The following is a 16,961-nucleotide window of genomic DNA, read 5'->3' on the forward strand; positions in this document are numbered from 1 at the left end:
CCAGTCCTGGTGAAGGCAGAGCCTGCAGGGGTGAGATACGGGAGGCCCAGGGGGTGGTGGGACAGGCAGCAGCACTGAGAAGGGCCACAAGGCACAGCACAGAATCACAACACCCTGGGAGTGACATGCCTGGAGAATTCCGCACTGACCACACACATACTCCCCATGAAGACTACCTGGGCATGACTGCTCCTTCCCACCTGCCAGTACTATGTCCCGCTATTTCAGCACTTTGCACACTGAATTTTAGCATGTTATCTTCCTGCCTGTGTCCTCCTTGGCCTGTGAACTTCTTGGAGTCTGGGAGTGTGTCTCTGAATCCCTATGACCAAAACGGGTGTGATTCAAGTAACAGATACAAATCAGTGTCTGCTGAAAAAAACGATGCACTTGGGCTTGGAGTTTGACGGGCAGGAGAACAGAGCAGACCTGGCAGGTAGTCCAGAAATCCAACACATGTGTCAATCAGGGGCTCTGAAGTCGGCAAAGTATAATATAAAGCTGGGAAAGTCAGACTCCAGTCCTACAAGGTTTGGTATTTCAAGTATCTACTGCTACTTCACAGACCACTGAAAAGCTTTCTTTTTTTTCTTTTCTTTTCTTTTCTTCTTTTTCTTTTTTTAAAATGTAAACTCTACAACCAATGTGGGGCTTGAACTCACAACCCTCAGATCAAGAGTCGCATGCTCTACTGACTGAGCCCGCTAGGTGCCCTCACACTGCAAATTCTAATGGCTTAAAACAACCATTTACTGGGATTCCTGGGCGGCTCACTCAGTTAAGCATCTGCCCTGGGCTCAGGTCAGGATCCCGGCATTCTGGAATCGAGTCCTGCATCAGGCTCTTTGCTCAGCGGGGAGCCTGCTTTTCCCTCTACCTTTTCCCCTGGCTTGTGCGCTCTTTCTCTCTCTGTATATATATCTCTGACAAATAAGTAAATAAAATCTTAGAAAAAAACCACAACGATTTATTATTTCTTACCATTCCAAGGGATGGCCAGACGCGGCTGCGCACTTCTTACACAGGATGCTTGCTGAGTCACTCACAAATTCAGCTGGGGGCGCCCCTGGGTCTGCAACATTCAAGGCGGTGCCTGGAATGACTGGGGGCTGGCTGGGCCTTACTCTCCTGCAAGTGAGTTGGACTTCTTTCTCAGTAACACCACCTCTTGACGGGAAGAACAGCACGCTTTCTCTGGGAGGGATGGGAAGATGGTGTTAACCTTAAAAATAAAGCTGCCAATTATTTTACCGTTAAAAAAAAAGTGCTTTTTTCTTGTTTTCTCTAGAATGGCAGAAAACTGCACCCCGAGAAAAGCAAACTATGACAAAACCATAGGCAAGTCCACAAAACAAAGGAGAAAAATGCTCTTTTTATAGAGGAAAGGAGTTGGGGGGGGGCGGGCTGCTATAAACACAAAGTCCATTGGAGTAAACTGGGAGTCCCAATTATAGCGTCTTTTCATTGGCTGAGCTGTGACTGTCTCTCATTGGCTGGGCTGTTGCTAAAGAAAGAGGAAAGCCAGAGAGCAGGCAGTGAAGCTGTATCCAGGTGCAGGCCATCTCTTCCGGTTCAGTTTACAACGGACCACAAGTGATAGGGCAGGAGAGCTCCCCGCCCCAGTCTCCTGATTCCATTTTAAACAAGATTTTTTTTTTCTTAAATTAACTTATTTATCTTTAGAGAGAGAGAAAGAGAGCACAAGTGGGAGAGGCAGAGGGAGAAGGAGAGAGAACCCCAAGCATCCCCATCCCACAACCCCTAGACCACGACCGGAGCCCAAACCAAGAGTCAGACGCCCAACCGACTGCACCATCCAGGTGCCTCACAAGATTTCCCTTTATTAATTTTCACAGTGGCAGTCTTTGGAGGCAATCTCCCAGAAACTCCAGAAAACTGGAGTTTTTCTTCCAGGTACCAGCCTTTATGGTCCCCTTATGTAGGTCTTAGGTGAGGGACTGATGGAGGAGGACAGGTGGTTGGTGATGTCTATGGGAGAGGCTTAGCATTTGTAGGAAAAATCCAGAATCGTCACTGACTGCCAAGGCTGTCAGAGAGGGAGTAGATGCTGTTCGAGGCAGGAGAATGGTAGGAAGGTCAAGGCTGAGGTTCAGGACTCAGCTCTTGGATGGGGGAGGGGCCAGAATCCCCCTACATGTATCACAGAGGTGAGCTGGTGACAGTCATGTCAGGATGAAATCCATAATCTGATTTCAGTGGGGAGAGGGGAGGAGAGAAGCATCTGGAGACATTGTCCCCCTTTCTGACCTGCCTCGGAGACCACAGGTCTCACCCCTCCCCAACCCGCAGGGATGGCTCTGGTCCTCTGACCCCCTGTAACTATTTCTGAGCCAACTCTCCATTTAGGACAAGACAATTCCTTGAGTTTCAGTTACCTCCAGTCAAAGAATAAGGGTATCCAGTTTCTCCTGCTAAGAAATATTTGAACAACAGTTTCTTAATTTTTCTTACTTTCTGTGACAGAGATCAATTGCTATTTTACATTACCCTCAACTTCTATTAGTTTAGGATTTACTTCCTCAGTGATACCACCAGCATTGGGCTTGAATAAAACATTTTACCCTAGACAAGTTCATTAGATTCTTGAAGGTGAGGGGACAAAAGGGAGGGAGAACCAGCCCTGGTTTTACAATTTTGAGGGTATCAATTTAAATCCATTAGGGGAGTGTCAAGCGGGGTGGGGGCCAGGAATCGCTAGATGATGGATAGAACGCACTGGAAGGACAATGCTGTTGGGCCTAAGGCCACCAAAACTAGCCCTTTCCCAGAGCCAACTCCACCCCCAAGCTGACTTCTGATACCCCTGCAGTGTTCGAGGCTTGGCCTCGAACAGCTCATCCTGACCCAAATAGGACTCCCATTTCCCAATCTATTCCCCATCTTCCTACTTTCTGACAATTAAATCATATTTTTTAGGGTCTCATCTTACTTCTTGGAACTGACATTCAGCCCTGCTGAGGGTGGTGAACTTTTCATATCTTTAAACGGAATTTTATGGGGCGCCTGGGTGGCTCAGTAGGTTAAGCGTCTGTCTTTCAGCTCAGGTCATGATCCCAGGGTCCCGGGATTGAGCCCCACGTTGGGCTCCTTGCTCAGCAGGGAGCCTGCTTCTCCCTCAGCCTGCTGCTCCCCCTGCTTGTGCTCTTTCTCTCTCTCTGACAAATAAATGAATAAAATCTTTAAAAAACAAAAAATAAACAGGGGATTTTATGAGGATTATCATGAGTTCACCATCATTATCATTATAAATATCATGCTATCCCTGACCCAATGGCTACATCCTGCTTTTCAGACTCCCGTCACTTGGGCACACACCACTGGTGACTGTGGCACCCTGTATTGAGAACCCCTCTAGTTCAGAAGTCAACTGCGCCACCCACTCCTCTTTGATTACAGACCCTTGCCCCTGCTGGCTTGATTCCTCCCTTTGATTCTTAAAAGGACCCATATACCCACGTTCACCAAATGCTGTTTTGGGGTTGAAAAGCCTAAGGAATTTCCATAGGAAGTGTTAAAGAGTGTTTAGATTTGAGAAATGTACTTTCTCCTTTTCCTGCAAGACTTCACACTCCCAGATCTCACCTTATAGGTAGGGTCTGATCTTGACCCTTCAGCTTGACACTCAGCTCTGCCCAAGGTCATGGGTAAAAGGGAAAGGAAATAGGGAAAGTTCAAAGTAACAAGATTGGATTCCTTCACTAAAAGGACCCATGCTCTCTTAGTTGGCCCTTCTTCCCTCCATCTGCTCCAAAAACTGCTGGAATTAAACCCCCACAGCCTAAGAGTTGGTGTTGAACACTGGTCACCAGTTACAGACTCCCTTTGCATTTATGGTCGTTTTCCCTGTGGGTCTTTATGTCCTTTCTTTCAGGGCCCTCAGGTGGGCTCATCCCAATCAACCAGAAAGGTTATGATCATGTTTTATCTCAAAAGAAAACGGCACAGGGTCTTGGTTTGGGACCTCCCAGGTAGCTCCTGGCCCATATGCAAATTCTCCCAGGTCATCCCCAGCTTCAGCTCTGCAAACCAAGGGTTAACTTTGAGGGGCATAATTATGAAGGCACAGAATGTCCTTTGTGGCACAATTCCCCAGAACGTGAAGTACCAACATCCTTGTAACTCGCAATTTCAGAGAGAAGGGTCTAGAAGAGTCCAGGAGAATCTGCTGCACTTGGATAGGGAAGTGGCTAAATTATTTTACAGTCCAGAACACCTAACATCCCACTTTATGACTACTTGGAAAGCCAAGAGGGATAAATCCAGGGCAGTGCTCATGGAGACCAGAACTTGAACCTGGTAACACAGGAACATTTTCCCCCTCTTCAGGTCCAGTCTTTCTCTCGCCCGTTCCCTTTGGCCAGCTTCCCTGCTCCTATTTCCACATAATGTCCACATGCCACCTAAGTTTGTTTGTGTTTCCCCAGCAGTAAACCCTAAAACAAGGATCCACGTGCAAGTCATTTACTCGAGAGGCACACCAGCAAATGCTGGTCAGGGAATGGAAAGTGAGACAGGGAAAGTAAGGGAAGGATGCATGATTGGCCAGTTACCACTGTGCAACAGGATCTCGAACCTACCAGAGAGCTCTGGACATGGTGCAGAACATGGGTCAGAGTTAACCCACCCAAGGGGTGAGGGTTATTCACCCCCCTCTGCAGTGTTCACCCCCCAACAGCAATCAGTCCTTGGTGGAGCACCGCCCCCGGGCATTAACCCTGTGGTACTCTGGCTTTCCCTGTATGCCTGTGACTGCACTTTCAATGGAAAGCAGCCAGATTAAAGCCCTCAGGCGGAAGGTGGCAGGTCCCAGGTGTTTGCAGTAAATGGTGTTCAGGGTGTTGAGCAGGGGATCTCACATGGATGCTGCATCAGTCATGGCTTCTTCCTTGCCCCGGCGAAATGCTCTGTAAATTTTCATCACTAGTGCTTGCCCTTTGTCATGGGCTGAATTATGTCCTCCTAAACTTCATATGTTGAAGCCCTAGCCCCCCATTCTTTAGAAAGTGACTGTATTTGGAGAAAGGGTCTTTGAAGAGGGGATTAAGTTAAATTGAGACTATTTGCGTGAGCTCTGACCTAACTGGTGTCCTTGTAAGAGGAAATTTGGACACACCTCAGGGATGCGCACACACAGAGAAAAGACCACATGAGGACACAGAGAGAAGGTGGCTACCTGCAAGCCAGGGAGAGGGAGGCCTCAGGAGAAACCAACCCTCCAGCACCTTGATCTTTGACTTCTAGCCTCCAGAACCGTGAGAAGTTCCCTCCCACCCTTCCTTCCTTCCTTCCTTCCTTCCTTCCTTCCTTCCTTCCTTCCTTCCTTCCTTCCCTCTTTTCTTTTTCTTTCTTTCTCTTTCTTTCTTTCTTTCTTTCTTTCTTTCTTTCTTTCTTTCTTTCTTTCTTTCTTTCTCTCTCTCTCTCTCTTTCTTTCTTAGAGAGGGAGAGAGAAAGAGAATCTTAGGTAGGCTCCACACCCAGCACAGCCTGACACAGAGCTCAATCTCACAATCCCGAGATCGTGACCTGAGCCAAAATCAAAAGTCAGACATTTGGGGCACCTGGGTGGCTCAGTCATTAAGCGTCTGCCTTCAGCCTAGGTCATGATCCCAGCATCCTGGGATGGAGCCCCACATGGGGCTCCCTGCTCAGCGGGGAGCCTGCTTCTCCCTCTCCAGCTCCCCCTGCTTGTGTTTCCTCTCTTGCTATCTCTCTCTGTCAAATAAATAAATAAAATCTTAAAAAAAAAAAAAAAAAGAGTCAGACCCTTAACTGACTGAGCCACCCAGGCGCCCTGAGAAACACATTTCTGTTGTTTAAGCACTCAGCCTGTGGCACTTTGTTATGGTAGCCCATGCAAACTAACTCCCCCTTCCCTGTTTCTGTTTCTTCATCTGCAGAGTTGCCTCTGGTTGGACCAGCTCATCTTTTCAAGCCAGGCCACCAGTCAGAAGTGACTGAGCCATCTTTGGGTGAGGTGTCCGTTTCAGTTCAATCAGCTGTTGGGGGGAAACAGGGCCACATGGCCCGCACTGTGAGTGAGGACTGATCTCTGGAAAGGAAGCATCGTTGGGGAAGGCACCCCAAATATGTCCGCACCTTGGCCTTCTGCGATGGTCCTAAGCTGAGGTGGCTAGTCATCCATGTGCTTGCTTTACTCTTGGGCATCTCCAGCCACTGTGTCCTTATCCTAGAAATAGATCATCCAGGGAAATAAGCCAGAGCAATGCTCAACATCGAGACGCTGCTTCAGAGAACCCACAGCTCAGGCCACGTGTTGGCTAGTTTCTGGGCTGGAAGACTGTGATCTCGAAAGGCCCCCTGTCCACTGGGGCTGAATCAGACGTTGAGAGGCACAGCTCGCCTTGTCTTGAAAACAGCAGGATGTGAAGCTGACAGTTAATTAGATTAATTAGGAAACCATGCCTTAAAATATAATGTTGTTTTCATGAGCTTTTAAGGCCTATCAAAATGTTTGCTGAGCTTTATGGCTGGTAATTAACAGCCTCGTAAAAATATACAAGGAAACAAGGAGATAGATGTCAGGGAGCTAATGAATGTGACAGCTGCCAGACACACAGACAGAGCGTCGTTCTGGCCTTCTTATCTGCTAAATTCGAATCCCAACTCTGCTTCAACTTTCTATGGCCTCAGACGAGTTCCTCACCCTCTCTGGTGTCATACGCTTCTCTAACGAGCAGGCTGGATGACTGCTAAGTCCCACACCAGCTACATTTCTTGGCCCTTCCCTTTCTTGTACCTCACAGCACAGGCCTGCAGGCTCTACTGCTGTGAGGGCAATTAAAGCATCCAGGCCTAAGTGTCCACACAATAGGTAGGGTTCTAGTATCTCAGGGAGATCCTCAACAGTCAGTCCCTGGAAGTGGACATACAAACCTTTTGTGGCCAAAGGTCCATTCCACCTTCTTTGGCAACAAGATTTTCCTTTGTGAAATCTCTCCATCCCAGATCTTGGTCCCTGTGTTTTAGACAGGGTTGATTCTACCCTTGGCCTTGCAGTGTGGGTCTTTGTCTCAGCTTCAGCAATCAGAGCATCTCAATCTCCTGACCACAGGGATTTGTTCAGGGATGGCCAACTGACCGAGTCAGAGCCAATGAGGCACAACAGAGAGGCGCTCTGTTCAGTTCCACTGGGATGATTCAGGCCTAAGATTGTTGGCAGCCATTCCTGCACATGTGAAGTGTGAACACCAATCCAGCATGGAGCAAGGCTGAGCCATATGATGGAAAGAGACCAAATTATAGTACCATTGTTTGGGTCCCCAAGTTTAGCCATGTCTTAAATTTACTGTTGGACTTTTTGATTACATGAACCGAAAAGTTCCCTTTATTTGTTTTAAGCCATTTTGAGGTGCATTTTCTATCAGCTGCAGACAAGAGTTCTAACAGTTATCTGGTGTGTTTGTGAATATAGGTGTGTGTGTGTGTGTGTGTGTGAGAGAGAGAGAGAGAGAGAGAGAGAGAGAAACAGAGGAAAAAAATTTTTTTAGTGAAAGTACATGCTAGAATTTGCACCTGTTTCCTATGTGTAAAATATCATTTGTCCTCTTTTTCTCTTTGAGAATTCCTATTTATCTTCTCAAAGCCCATCTTAGTGGCATCTCCTCTTTCTCAGTTCCTGAGGCAGGCAGTCACTCCCTCCTCCATGTCCTTGTGGTGGGTTGCTAGGTGAAGTTTCTCCACATACCTTTAACTTGGGGACCCTCCACAACTGGACTGGGATGGATACATAGGACTTTCACTTGCACCTGAGTCAAACTGTCAGAAGGGAGAGAGGGAAAAACCTTCAGTGGTTGTTGACAAGATTTCATTATATCACCAATGCCCCCTTTGTAAGAACACACAAGATAAATTCCCAGAAAAAGTTGTCTCGAATAATTGGTAGGTTCATTTCTAGAAGAGAATGATAGTTGTGGAATCCATTGGGTTTCCTTTTTTGATTTTACCCAGGGGACCCAAAACTAAATCAATGTTCTTGTTGAGGTCACCAGTGACCTCCATGTTGCTAAATCCAATGGTCAGTTCTCATTTCTCAGCTTACTTATCCCATCAGCAGCACTGAACACAGATGACCTCTCTCTCTCTCTCTCTCTCTCTCTCTATTTGGCTTTCAGCACCATTTAAGCTCTTGGTTTCCCTCCTATCTCATTGGCAACTTCTCAGTCTTTTCATTGATTCTTCCTCTTCTCCCCAACCTCTTAACATAGGAAGGTCAGAGGGTCTGGTACCTCATCATGTTCTTATCTTTGTGATACTACCTTCATTGGCAATCTCATCTAGCCTTGGGACTTTAAAGACCATTTCCCTGATTATGATGCCCAAATTTCTATCAATAGCCTGGCCCTTCCTCCTGAATTCTGAACCTATACGTCCAACTGCCAATTTTATAAATCTTCTTAGACATCTGTATTAGTCAACTTGGGCTGCCATTACTAGATACCACAGACTGGTGGCTTAAACAGTAGACATTTATTTTCTTATAGTCCTGGAGGCTGAAGTCTAAGATCAAGGTGCCAGGAGGGTTGGTTTCTGATGTGACCTCTCTTCCTGGCTTGTAGATAGTCACCTTCTCACTGTGTCCTCATACAGTATTTCCTCTGTGTGCATGACGATAGATTCACTGGATGTCTCTTCCTCTTCTTATAAGGACACCAGTCTATTGGATTGAGGCTCCATTCTTTCGACCTCATTTAACCTTAATTACTTCCTTGAAGTCCCTATCTCCAATACAGTCCCAATGAGGGTTAGAGCTTCAATATATGGATTTTAAGGGCACCTGGCTGGCTCAATCAGTAGAGCATGGGACTCTTGATCTCAGGGTCATGAGTTCAAGCCCCATGTTGGGTGTAGAGCTTACTTAAAAACAAAAGCAAAAACATACAGATTTTAAGGGAACATCTATTCAGTCTATAACACTATATCCAACAGGCACCTCAAACTAAACACATCCAAGACTGAGTTCCTTCTCCCCAAACCTATTCCACTCATGGCCTTTCCCATCTCAGAAAATGAAAACTCCCCCCCTTTTGGCTACCCAGGCCAAAACCCTTGGGGACATCCCTGACTCCTTTATCTTTTTGTTTCGTATCCCCTCCTCCAAGCCATCAGCAAATCCTATGGCCTCTACCTTTAAAATATAAAATATATCTTGTACCCAACCACTTCTCACCTCCTCACTGCTTCCACTTTATTCCAAATCCCCATGATCTCTTGCCTGGATCATGATAATATTCTCCTAAATACTTTTCCTGCTTCTGCCCCTATCACCCTCCAGTCTATTTTACTCCTAGTCTCCAAAGAGATTCCTATTAAGCCGTAAGTCAGGTTGTACCTTCCTCTGCTCCTGCAGCGGCACCATCATGCTTGGAAGTAAAAGCCAAAGTACATATGTGGCCTGCAAGGCCCCACGTGGTCCGTCTTCTTGTTACCTCTTTGACTTTGTCTCCTATTGGGTGACTTGGCTTCATGCAAAGATGATGACTAGTGGTCATGGGAATGGGTGAGGTCACTCAGGGCAGGGGAGTTAAGCCAGAAGAGAAGAAAAGATAAGGGAAGGGGAATGGAGGGCAGGGGAGGGGATGAACTGGGAGGGGAGGGGAGGGGAAGGGCAAAGAAGAGAAGAGGGAGGGGAGGGGAGAGGAGAGGGCACAGGGAAGAGGTTGGAAAAAAAGTGAGCAGAGAAGGGGCAGCTAGAGGACTAGGAGAGGAGCCAGCAGAGATGGGTCCACCAAAGCCCAGGAGAGAGATGTCTCCAGAAGGAACAATCTCTTACTGAGGGCCCACAAGGCTAAACATCTCATCTTTAATTTCCCTTTCGTGCTGTTAAAATTTTTAAACCTTTTTAAATGATGAGCAATTTGTCAGCGAAGCAGTTGGCAGCCAAGCCCGCTAAGGAGAAAAAATATTAGCATCTTTCAACTGGTCATTTTTTTCCCCTTTTCAGCATAAGCAGGCCAGAACCAGTATCCATTATTAATAGATGCATGTTTTATTAAAGGTATAAAGACCAAAGATTTGTAACTTTAATAATCCAGATTCTTATTTTAAATTCTCCAACATTATTATTTATTGATCAGCGGAGGATGTTTCTTTTGCAATTGCCAATCTGCCAATTCCTGGAGGGGAAGTAGAAGTGGTGGAATTAGGGGAGCTAGCACTGACACCGACTTATTCAAGGGTGGGCAACAAAACTCCCACAAAATGAGCACCCCCTCTGGGCCGGGCCCTGGGCCAGAGGTAGTGCGTAAGAAGCAGGATGACAAAGACAGGACCCTCCCCTAATTGGGCAGACAAAAAAATATACAATGTATGAACAGCGCAATAATTTGGGTGTATATGGGAAGTAGAGTTGAGCCGTTAAAAAGCTTTTCTCTGGAATTAGGAAGATTTAAGTCTCAGGGCCACAACTTACCAGCTGTGTGATCTTGGGCATGATATCTTTCCTGTCTGAGCCTCAGTTTCCTCATCTGTAAAATGGGGATGATATGGGTTATCATGAAGATTAACTGCAATAATGGGGCATATAGCTTGCTTGGCATGGTGCTCAGCGCATAGTGAGCCCTTCTCCGTTAAATGCTAGCTAAGGCTGTGGGTAGTGTTATTAGGCACATACTCTGGGCGTTGATTCTTTCTGGAGGGGAGGGGTTAGGAGAAGCTTTCAAAGAGGAGGACAGCTGGTTCTTGAAGGATGATTAGAATTTCAAAAGGTTGACCATCTGTTGGGAAGGTTACTCCAGACAGAGAAAACCACCAGGTAAGTGCGTTTGGGGAAAAGCAGAAGAGCTTGTTGGGGCTGGAGAATAGAGTAGCTGGAGGGGACTGAGGGGAGGTAGCTGCAAAGGAGGGTCCAAAATGATGCAGAGGGCCTCACAGGAGAAGGGGTCCAGGTTTGCCTTAAAGGTTATGGGGAGCCTTGCAGGTGTTTTTCTGTTTTTGTTTTTGTTTTTTAATTGAGGCAAAAAACAAAAACATGTAACATGAAATTTACCATCTTAGGGGCTCCTGGCTGGGTCAGTCAGTAGAGCATGGAACTCTTGACCTTGGGGTCAGAAGTTTGAACCCCCACGTTGGTTATAGAGATTACTTACAAATAAAATATATTTTTTAAAGATTTTATATATTTATTTGAGAGAGAGACAGATAGTGATAGAGATAGCAAGAAGGAGCATAAGCAGGGGGGAGAGGGAGAAACAGGCGCCCACTGAGCAGGGAAGCCGATGACAACAGGGAAGCCCAACGTGGGGCTCGATCCCAGGACCCTGGGATCATGACCTGAGCCGAACGCATCTGCTTAACTGACTGAGCCACCCAGGCGCCCCTAAAAATAAAATCTTTTTTAAAAAGTTACTGTCTTAACCACTTTTTCTAAAAAGATTTTATTTTTTTAAGTAATCTCTATACCCAACATGGGGCTCAAACTCATGACCTCGAGATCAAGAATTGCATGTTCTACCCACTGAGTCAGCCAGGCAGCCCCACCATAACCATTTCTAACTGTACAGTTCAGTGGTATTAACTATATTCATATTGTTGTACAAAAGATCTCTAAAACTTTTTCATTTTGCAAAACAGAAACTCTGTATCCATCAAACAACAACTCCCCCATTTTGCGCTTCCCTGAACTCCGGGGAACCACCATTCTACTCTGTTTCTGTGAGTGTTGACTACTGTAGATACCTCATGTAAGAGGAAGCATACAGTCTTTGTCCTTTTGTCACTGGCTTATCTCACTTAGCAGAATGTCCTCTAGCTTAGGGGCGCCTGCGTGGCTCAGTCAGTTAAGCCTCTGACTCTTGATTTCGGCTCAGGTCATGATCTCAGGGATGTGGGATCGAGCCCTATGTCAAGCCCCATGTCAGGCTCTCAGGCTCGGTGCTCAGCATGGAGTCTGCTTGTCCCTCTCTCTCTGCTCCCCTCTCCCACCTTCCCCCACTCTCCCTCTCCCCCCCCCCCCGCCCCTGCTCTCTCTGAAATAAATAAATATTTTAAAAAAGGAACGTCCTTTATTAGCATTAGTGCACTAATGCAACTAATTCTATCAATACTACCATTATCCCCATTGTACAGATGAGGAAATTACAGCATATCACTTGCCTGAGGTCACAGTGATTAACAGGCAAGCCGGAATTCAAATCCAAGCAGTCTGGCTCCAGATCATTCCAGGGAATCCCTGGGAGAGCTTTAAAATATCCGAGTGGGGCGCCTGGCTGCCTCAGTCGGTAAAGCATGAGACTCTTGATCTCTGGGTTGTAAATTTGAGCCCCACATTGGGTGTAGAGATTGCTTAAAAATAAGATCTTTTTTGTTTTAAAAGATTTTACTTATTTGTCAGAGAGAGAGAAAGCACAAGCAGGGGGAGCGGGAGAGGGAGAAGCGGCTCCTCGCCGAGCAGGGAGCCCGATGGGGGGCTCAATCCCAGGACCCTGGGATCACGACCTGAGCTGAAAGGCAGATGCTTAACCGACTGAGCCACCCAGGCACCCCCAAAATAAAATTTAAAAAATAATAAATAGGGTGCCTGGGTGGCTCAGTCGGTTAGGCATCTGCCTTCGGTCCATGTCCTGGGATTGAGGGGATCAAGTCCTGCATTGGGCTCCCTGCTCAGCGGGGAGCCTGCTTCTCCCTCTCCCTCTGCCTGCTGTTCACCCTATTTGTGCATGCTCTCTCTTTGTCAAATAAATAAAATCTTTAATAAATAATAATAATAAATAATAAAATACCAGATTTCTGGATCCACCCTGGATCTGCACAGCAGAGCCTCTAGTATGGCCCCAGGCATCAACCTCTAAGACACTCTCCAGGCTAAAGGTGAGCCTTGAAACTGAGGGTTCTGTGGGGACAAAGCCTGAGTCTGAGAGAGAGTAGAGCCTGACTCCCCCCACCTTCCCTGAGCACTGATTTTCCTTGGATCCAGGGGTGAGTGACCCTTTAGGGGGAACCCCAAAGGGGTGTCCAGGTCATTCCCATCCCTTCCCCCAGCCCCCAGAGGAAGTAGCCTTCAACCTCCCAACTCCCCCAGTCCTCCAGAGAAGGTTGTGCGGGAATGTGAAGATGTGAGGGAATATAAATGACAAATGAGCCCAAGAAAAGACACCCAACCTCTCTAGTAACCGAGGAAATCAAAATTAAAGCTATAAGAAGATTCCCTGGAAGGTTCTCAAGAGGGAAGGAATGTGGTCAGACACTTTCCTAATCACACTCACCCCTTTTCCACTTGGAACTTGAATGCACTTGAGTACTCTCAAAATATAAATTATTCCCCTTTTTGGGGGGGGTACATACTATCATGACCACATTAGATCCGCAAATATCTTGGCATTTAGAAAGGACAACATACTGTCAAACTAGATACCAATAACCAGCAATCACAAGCATAATCACTTTTAAAATTTTAATCTAAAAAAAAGTTCAAAAACACTGCTCTATGCATTGAAGATGAATCTCCCAGACGCTGCAGATGAGCAAAAGCAGCCAGACACACACACACACAAAACCGGATACTAGGTGATTGCATTTATATGAAATTCAAGAACAGACAAAACCAATCTCTGGTGACAGAAGTCAGGATAATGGTTCTCTTCAAGCTAGTGACTGCAAAGGAACATTCGGGGGACTGGAACTATCCTGCATCTTGATCTATGAGGGGATTACGTGGGTGTACCCCAAGTAAAAATTCATTGGGTGATAAATTTATAATGTATGTACTTTACGTGTACAACTCATACCTTAATAAACATGTTTTGAAGAGTTGGCTTATTATGTCTTTCTGGTTATCCGTGCCTTTCACTAAAATCTGGATGGTGACTCAACACTGACTGACTATCTACAGCATACACAGCCACTCAGGGAAGGCAAGTGGCAGAAGCAAAGGTAGGTCAGGTTCTGGCTTTCTACCCACAAGCAGCTGGCACGTGGTTCTGGACTTAGAACAAGGATCACAGCTGGAGGGGACTACCCAGGGCCAATCAGGTTCGATGCCACTGAGATCCCAGTTCCCACACACACATGCCCCGAAAGAGCCAAGGCCAGGCCTGGACAGTCCACTCCATCAGGCAACTGGCTCAGTCAGAAGGCAGCCAGACGCAAGAGGCCAGCATGGGCAGGGTCACTTTGGGATGGGAATAGATGAAGCGTTAGTTAACAGGTGCCCTGGCCACAGGGATCTGTCTGGATCAAAGACAAGAATGGAGCTGGCCCATGGGGCAAGGGTGAGGCCAGAGTCAGCAGGAAGGAGCATTAGAAAAGGACATCAGGCGGCACCTAGGTGGCTGAATTGGTGAGGTGTCTGACTCCTGTTAATAGGATTCTCACCTCCCAGTGGGACCACATGCCAGGAGGCCTGGGCTTACAGTGGGGACAGGAGGCTGGATGAAAGATGTTCAACCAGCCCAGATGGAAACCAGAGATACCCAGTTCCTGCTCAAGGTTACACAGCAAGTCAGCCACCGATCCAGGTCAAGACCCCACACATTCTATACGCTATGGGTTTCTTCCCACCACTCCAGCAATACCCCAAGACCCCAAGATCATTTCTATTTCCCCCTTCGGATGCTCTACAACCTATATACCACATGTTTTCAGCTTAAAAAAAAAAGAAAGAAAAGAAACTTACTTCTTGAGTCTATGACAACTTACATCATCTTGAAAGTGAAAAAAAAAAAAAACCCACACCACCCACTTTTAATACAGATCTTTGCTGTATTGGGAAGTACAAACAAACCAAAAGAGTGATAATTAGTTCTAAATTCAGGCGAGGTTTATGGAACGTGAACCGTTTGGGTAATCGGCTGGGGTGGTGCCATGAAGTGGTAATTAATTTGTTTTTTCCTTAAAATGTTTTACTTAATTAAGGGAGGTGCTGATTTATATACACCCATCCCCTGGGGATGGTTTATAAGGCAAGAGAAAATTCCGACTGTCTCCTTGCCACGTTTCTCATCGAATTATTTCGTTACGTTCAGATACACTTTTGTAACACTGATTGTGACAGATCCTGGAGTTATGGGCTCATAAATCCTGGGGGGAAAGCTGGAGACGTACACTTAATGGGAAATGTTCTCATAATCAAAAGAATATTTCAAGCTGTGACAATGCAGGCCAAGAGAGGGAGAGGGAGCGCTTTTCCTTCAAAGAATAACGGGTTGCTGAAACCAAGCCAGCACCTGCAGCTTTGTCTACTTCTCAGTCCGCTGGGCTCCCGAATCTCAGCTTGCAGAGGGTGGAAGTCAGGAGGAGTTTGCTCTAGTCCAGGCTCCACCATAACTTCCTTTGAGCTGATCTTTTATTTATTCAACATATATTTAATGAGCACCTACAATGTGGCAGGCACTGTGTTACATGCTGAGGATACGGTGTGCACAAGACAGTTTTGTTTCCTACCTTCACAGAACTTAGAGTCTAATGGGAAAAAGAACAAACACACAAAGGAATAAATAAGTGATAAGCATAATCCCTCCCTATGATCTAGCAATTCCATTCTCAGGCATACACCCAAGAGAAATGAGTGTGCATCTGTTGAAAGATATGAATAAAAATGTTCATAGCAGCGTTATCTGATAGCTCCGAATCAGGAACAGCCATCAGGTCCATCATCAGAGGAATGGATAAATAAATTGGGGTATGTTTACATAGTAGAATACTGCATAGCAATAAAAAAGAGCTTACTGCATGTAACCACACACAAAAACACAGCTGAACCTCACAAACAATGATGGATGAAAGAATTTGAACAAAAGGTGTGCAAACCATATGATTCCATTTATACGAAGTTCAAAAGCAGGCAAAATGAATATGACAAATCAGAAGTCAGGATAGTGATTACCTTTGGAGGAAGAGGCAGAGGAGCGTTGGAAGCATTCCACGTCCTGATACAAAAAGTGGTTATGCATATACATATGTACAAATTCATTGGCCTGTGCGCATAAGACATAGGTACTTGACCCAGGCATATTATACCTCAATTAAACTTCTAAAAGAGAGAACATTCTTAAGGAATGAAGAGTTGAAATAATTTCACATCATGATGAGAGACATGAAGAAAATAAAACTAGGTAACACGGAGGGTTATATGAAGGTGGGGGTGGAAGATGGGCAATATTAGGTAGAGAGGCCCGAAAAGGCCCTTCAGTATGGTGGCTTCCATCTGATACTGGAATGTCAGGAAGGAAGCTGCCCATGTGAAAATCCACGGAAAGAGCATTCCAGAGAACCAACAAGGGCAAAGGCCCTTAGGGGGGGCATCTTGGCAGGTCTCAGGAAGAACATGGAGACCAGAGTAGGGAGAGGGAGAACAGAGGAAGGGGCCAGAGGGGCTGTCAGCAGCTGGGCAAGAAGAGCCCTGTAGGCCGTGTAAGAGCTTGAATTTTATTCTAGGGGTGATATGAGCCACTGGAGGGTTTAAATTGGAGGGTTTCAACGGACCTGATTATTTATTTATTTGTTTTTGAAGTTGTTTTTTGTTTTTTTTTTTTTTTGAAAGAGAGAGAGAGAGCGTGGGGGAAGGGGCAGAGAAGAAGGAGGAAAGAGAATCCTCAAGCAGACTCCCTGCTGAGCCCAGAGCCCAACACAGGGCTCTATCCCATGACCCTGAGATCATGACCTGAGCCAAAACCAAGAGTCAATCGCTTAACCAACTAAGCCACCCAGGCACACCAACCTGATTTTTTAAAATTGAGGCCTTAGATCTATCAGAATGGGGAAAAGAAAACACCCAAACCTGACAATACCAAGATGGGGAGGATGTTGAGCCACGGAAACTCTCACATATTGTTGGTGGTGATGTAAAATGGTACAACCACTCTGGAGAACACCTGGACAGTTTATTACAACGTTAAACATACAGTTACCAAATGACCCAGAAATCCCACCTCTTGGTATTTACCAAGTGAAATGAAAAACCCACATGCAAATATTTATATCAGTTT

The 16,961-nt window shown here is 46.0% G+C and overlaps 1 long non-coding RNA gene across 1 annotated transcript in view; it reads right to left on the reverse strand.

Annotated features, from left to right (window-relative positions):
- Window positions 1-7,477: 7,477 nt before the first annotated feature.
- The window catches only part of LOC123798272 (uncharacterized), a 39,786-nt gene continuing 30,302 nt past the window's right edge, over window positions 7,478-16,961 (reverse strand). Inside the window, exons 10-11 of the long non-coding RNA XR_015720923.1 lie at window positions 10,451-10,505; window positions 7,478-7,797 (exon numbers count right to left, since the gene is read on the reverse strand). This is a non-coding gene — a long non-coding RNA (uncharacterized LOC123798272). The remainder of the gene's footprint in view (window positions 7,798-10,450; window positions 10,506-16,961) is intronic.

Source organism: Ursus americanus, chromosome 22, assembly GCF_024610735.1.
Source record: "Ursus americanus isolate L20-20 chromosome 22, mUrsAme1.1.p, whole genome shotgun sequence".
In the NCBI taxonomy this organism is placed as follows: domain Eukaryota; kingdom Metazoa; phylum Chordata; class Mammalia; order Carnivora; family Ursidae; genus Ursus; species Ursus americanus.